Here is a 6,049-nt window from a genome sequence, read left to right as displayed (position 1 = left end):
TTCGGTTCAAAACTGTGAAACCGCCCAAACCGGTCATCGGTATGGTTTCACGGTTGGTTTTTTTCTTAACTTTCGGTCGGTTGGTTTGAAAACTTTCAAACCGTAACGAACGGTTTGGTTTACGCTTTGTATCAAAAACCAACCGTTTAAAACCAGACTGGACCTTATGATTTAATTATATTTAATTTTTAAATATTTTATATATATGTGTGTGTGTGTCGGCGCATACAAATATATTAGTATAAATAATCAAATAAAAAGTATTTAGCATAAAATATAAATTACTAATCACAGTAAATATAAAACAACGGGCTAAGCCCAAATCTAAAACTCGCAAACTTTAATAAACCTTTCAAATTTATAAATGAAAACCCAAAAATCAGTTTAATTTTATGAAATTATGTAAAAATTGAGAGCTTTGTCATAAATTATTTTGGATATTTTGTATAAAACTTCAACTAGTTCAAACCGTGAAACCAAACCGCTACTAACGGTTCGGTTTGGTTTGGTTTAAGAGTTGGTTTACGAAAATCAAAAACCGTGACCTAAAACCGCGAAAACCGAATTGTGAACCGCCTAGTTATCACTGTCATAATTGGAACAAGGAGGGTTAATTTGAAATCCCTTCTTCTTCTTCTTCTTCTTCTTGTTGTTGTTGTCCCAAACGAAAAGCAGCAGCGTCCACAAAGAATCAATCAATCTCCTTCCTTAACATGGTGTGGGGCCTGTTTCCGGTCGACCCTCTTCCAGGTTCATCTTCAATTTCACTTAACATGGTGTGGGGCTTGTATAATTTACTAGATGTCGCAATCTTTTGCTCTTAAAGTTACAGAAACATTAATTGAATTGTTGGCCGTAGTTAGTTTTATGTATTAGTATTACGATACCCTGAATATTTCTTCTAGATCCATCCGCCTCTTAACATTATCTTATTATTATTAAACAGGCGAAGACACTTATTATTTCTTTACCAAAGGAACTTATAAGGTGGGACGAATAGGTAATGCCAATCCTTTCTTTCATACTCTACATATCATATGTTAAACCATCATCACAAACACCCACCTGCATACAAATTATGAACAGGATGCGATGTAATTGTTAATAAAGACAAAGGAGTGTCACGGGTTCATGCAGAAATACTCATTCATGAAATGATATCATCTCAAATTACCATCAAAGATTGTTCAAAATATGGAACCTTTATTAAAAAGCCAATCGGCCCAAAAGAAAAGGTGCATGAATTCCCCAATAAAGAGACAGCGTTGGATGATCAAGATCTTGTTTCATTTGGAACCGGTAATGCTACTTACAGGTATACAATGTTAACATATTTATTTTCCATTATTTGTGTGTCTTTTCTTATATTTATGTGATGCCCACAGGTTCAATTATGTTCCTCTTGTGTTTTTTATTTATGGGTTGGAGCCTGCCCGGTCAAAACAGATTAAAGAGAAGATATCATCCATAGGTACGCTCGTCTGTTGTTATTTGTTATTTGTTCCGGTCTTGGTTCGTTTGAGTCAAACTCCAAATTTTAAACGAGCGGAGTCTTAGCCAAGGTAAGCTTGGCTTGTTGGCTCTTGGCTCGTTTAAGTTAAAGCCCAAATTTTAAATGAGCCGAGCCCGATCTAAGCTAAGCTTAGCTTGTTAGGCTCGTTGGCTCGCTTTTGGCCCGTTTTAGTTAAAGCTCAAATTTCAATGTATATAAAATATGGGTTTGGATCAAATACAAATTAAATTAACATGCTAATTGTGAGAATCAAGTAGTGTAATTATATATACAACATAGTGTAAGTAACTAAGTATAGTGTAGTGTAATTACACTACGATGTAATTAGATAATTACACTACTTGATTCTCATAGTTAGCACGTTAATTTAATTTGTACGTTAACTTTCCCCTATAAATGTAACCCAAAGTATAAAAAAATTTAATATACAAGAAAATAAGATAAGTTTTACAATTATGCATTATGCGTGCATTAATAACAATATATATTTTTTTCTTTTTTATATGTGTGTGCGTATCAGTATGTGTAAAAATATAAAAGTTATTATTTTTTAAATAAACGAGCTGGCTCAACAAGCGATGAGCCGGCTCGGCTCGGTTTGTAAAGGTGCCTGAGCCCAACCTGGCTCGGCTCGGTTACAACCATAGACGGGGGAGGGGTTGTTTGCGGGCGTTTTGTTTGATACGAAACCTCCTAAATAAAAAAAGTATATTTGATGAGCAATATTACAAAATGATGTGCAGGTGCCTCTATGATTAATAAATGGAGCTCAAAGTGCACACATGTTCTTGTTGATGATACTGCATCATTGAACGCTGATATAGTTGATGCTGTAATGTCCAAAACACATTTTGTTAGTTATAAATGGGTAGAGGTAGTAACTTACTCATTTTTTCTGTTAATTATAAGTATGTAGTTGCTTGTATTTAACCTTTTTTCCCATGGTTTTTAGTTACTTGCAGATAAGCGTATTGGCACTAACATCCCGAATTGCAATTCGTAAGTACAACTTATATTGACTTTTGAAAGTCAGTCAAAGTCTATTTTTGATCAAAATAACCTCGTAAATTGTTTTATTCAAAGATCATTATTATAGTATGATAGTGTTTTTTTTTTTCAATCATGAGTAATGTGATAGCGCATTAATTATTTTTAAAAATAAAATTCAAAATTAAAAAAATGTCTTTGAGTCAACCCAATCCAACTAAATGACCAGTTTCAGCCTGAACCCATTTTGACCTGCTAGCAAACGTGCAGCTATGCGCCTACCTTGAAGTTGCAAGGGGTCTCTGTTAAAGTTGCTGAGCCTGAGTATCGAGAAAATTGTTTAAGCGGATACACTTTTCTCCTGGAGTCATCAGACAAGGTAAGCTTTTCAAAAGACACACACAATACATATACATATACATATACATATACATATACATATACATATACATATACATATACATATACATATACATATACATATACATATACATATACATATACATATACATATACATATACATATACATATACATATACATATACATGTACATTTTCTTTTCAGAACTTCCAAATACTTTTAAGGAACTTTTAAAACTTTTAACATAGATTCATTTGGTTTATTTACTGTATATATATATTTTATATTAATTGAGGTAGTTTTGTCATTTATTATATGTAACTTTATGATTGCATACATTTAAATTCTTAATTGTAAATATATGTAATTTGGTTATTACATATATGTAAACTTGTGATTACATATACGTAATCACAAAATTGCATATAATAAATGACAAAACTACTCTCAAGTAATATTTAATATACAAAATAAATAAATAAAATGATTGTTTGTTAGGAGCTCTTGAAGTTGCTAAATTTTTTGGGGTTCTGAAGAGATCCAAACCCTATGTGTATATAACGCACACGCACACTCACATATAATATTTATGAGTTCTTTATTATGTTACAGTATAAAGTTAAGAATAAGTTGCAGTCATTAAGTGAAGCCTTTGGTGCAAAAGTTATTCCTGTTGGAGAATTCATTCTACAGAGTCAGGTTCCCATCTCTTCATTTTAATCTATATAATTATATATATATTGTATAAATGCTTTATCGCATGTTAGATTAAGTTATAATTATTTTTAGGGTGTGGAAGATGATGAAACTAATTGTTTTGTACACGTTATCTCTGAAGATGATTCTGTTTGCTCTCATGATCTTAGTTCTCTACCTAAAGTGAGTGAAATTAACTTAATATGTTTTGTTTTATCGGGTCATCTGGATGAGGCTGTTCTTGTATCGCCACCTGGTAAGATTTTGTATTTATTTATTTAAAAAAAATAGTTATTTACACGTATGGTCCTTGTGGTTTATTCATATGCAAGTTTAGTTCCTAACTCTGGAAAGCTACGTGTATGGTCCCTACTGGTCACTCAAGTGTAACATAAATGATCCCTGGAGTGGATGGACATTAATTTTCTGTTAATTTTTTTTTAACAAAAGGGCATTTTGGTCATTGATTAAAAACTTAACAGAAAACTTAGCGTTATCCACTCGAAGATCCATCTGTGTTACGTCTAAGTGAAGTGTAGTAGGCTTCTAAATTAACAAACAATCGGGCACGGACAGCTAAACAAACAATGGTTTTGTTGTTTGTGTTCGTCTACTAAAAGTATAATGAATGGTTCCGACCGTAAACAAACGGACTTAACTAAACATAGATGAACGAACATAACTGAGCTAAAACCAATTAAAAGAAAACGTGAACAGTGTGTTGTGCCTAAAAAGTTATTAAACCTAGACTAAATTGTAACGGGCCTAAAAATTTAAATGAATATATTAATAAGCGTAAACGAACAAACTTAAACAAACGTAAAATTACGAACATAAACAAATTTAAATGAGCAAATGTAAGCGACTAAGTGCACGCTCACGAACATTTAATGAATGAATGAGACATGTGTTCATGTTCGTTCGTTTAACTAACTAAATAAAAACTTTTGTTTATGTTCGTTTGTTTATTAAATAAATGAACTTTCCACCAAACGGTTCACCGAATGTTCACTTCATTTACAGGCCTAGAAAGTAGGGACCACCAATGTAATTTCTCAGAGGCAGGGGCTAAACTTGCAATATAGCTAAAAACTACAGGGACCATTTAGCACTAAAATATTAATTTGCCTGTTTATATTAAATGGTTTATCAATTTATCACATGTAATTTTATATCAAATTGCAGTGGTTGTCACATCTACATGCTCAACAGATGAAACAATTGTAGCAGATTCTGAACCAGAAGTTGAAATCACATCCGTTTATACAAAAGTCAATACCGACAAAATAGAATCTGTTGAAGATGAAAAGGAAATAATATCTATCATAGTGTAGAATCTATTAATGAAGTGGAGACAGAGTCAACAAAAGTCAATGTTGACCAAAGAACAATCACAGATGATATTAGTGCAAAGTCAAAAGATGGTCAACAAAACGATGATGGAATGTTGACCCGAGAACATAATATTGATGATCATGAAGATAGTGAAATGGGAACTTCAGATGTGATTTTCAGCCAAGATTTGATCATCCATAACGCAAATCTGACAACTAATCAAGTTTTGAACTTTAAACGATTCAAAAAGGTGAGTTATAAATAAATAATGTTTTAATTATGATCACAAAAACTATATCATTACAATAATAAATCTAAATATTTGAGTAGAAACGATTTAAGAGATACGCATTAAGGAAAAAAAAAAGAAAAAAAAAAACTCTCTTTGACCTTCAGCATAAAAAGGCAACCCAAGTCAAACTGTTAGTAAGTAAATGGGCCAAAATTGTCAACGCTAATTACCCTTATTCAATAATTGCAGATGGCAAACGAATCAAGAAACGGTTTCCATAATCTTGTACCTTTTTCAAAGCATCCTTACAAGTATGGTGACACCTCTAATCCTGCTTTTATTTGTTATATTATTATTATTATTATTTTTATTTTTATTAATTGCTATTAATAATTGATTTTGTTGTAGAGGGTCTGAATATGAGGATGACGGAGTTGCCGAATCTTTGTTGGAAGAAAAGAAACGTAAACAGAGAGAGGCGATTGCAGAAGACCTGTTTAATAATGCAAGGGTATGATTATTATATATGTAATAATAAATGTTAATAGAAGCATTTGTGATTTCTGAATAATGTTTCAGGCGAAGCAACGAGGAGCAGCAGGTTTCGTATCAGGGCTTTTTAAGGGAAGATGACGTAACTGCATGACAAATTTATGTGCAATTAATTAGCATCTTGAATTGTTGCTAAAAACTTTGAACCAATTTAGTGAGATGTTCAATGTTGATTCTTTGTTTGTGTGGGAATGAATATTTGACTTGTATTATCAATCTTTCATGTAATCTTTCTCCAAACACCAATTTCATATCTCAAATCAATCACAAAATGAATCCAACGAGCATAGGCATGATGGATTAAAGCCGTGACAAGGAGTCAGCCAAGTTCACAAGAATTTGCAGCACAACTTGATCCACTCCTTGAATCAAA

General features: G+C 32.3%; 1 pseudogene across 1 annotated transcript; it reads left to right on the top strand.

Moving 5' to 3' along the window:
- Positions 1 to 713: 713 nt before the first annotated feature.
- LOC143577710 (nibrin homolog) lies at positions 714 to 5,757 on the top strand (annotated as a pseudogene). Its single transcript, XR_013143151.1, has 13 exons — positions 714 to 750; positions 947 to 1,000; positions 1,087 to 1,315; positions 1,386 to 1,471; positions 2,257 to 2,387; positions 2,466 to 2,512; positions 2,771 to 2,879; positions 3,474 to 3,560; positions 3,651 to 3,813; positions 4,743 to 5,142; positions 5,374 to 5,435; positions 5,533 to 5,635; positions 5,704 to 5,757. The product of XR_013143151.1 is annotated as a nibrin homolog (transcript).
- The last annotated feature ends 292 nt before the right edge of the window (positions 5,758 to 6,049 follow it).

Source organism: Bidens hawaiensis, unplaced genomic scaffold, assembly GCF_021521415.1.
Source record: "Bidens hawaiensis isolate Kalapana, Puna unplaced genomic scaffold, B.hawaiensis_p1.1 tig00028773_1, whole genome shotgun sequence".
NCBI classification, from domain to species: domain Eukaryota; kingdom Viridiplantae; phylum Streptophyta; class Magnoliopsida; order Asterales; family Asteraceae; genus Bidens; species Bidens hawaiensis.
The sequence above is the reverse complement of the archived record's forward strand: the minus strand, read 5'-3'. Positions and strand labels throughout refer to the sequence as shown.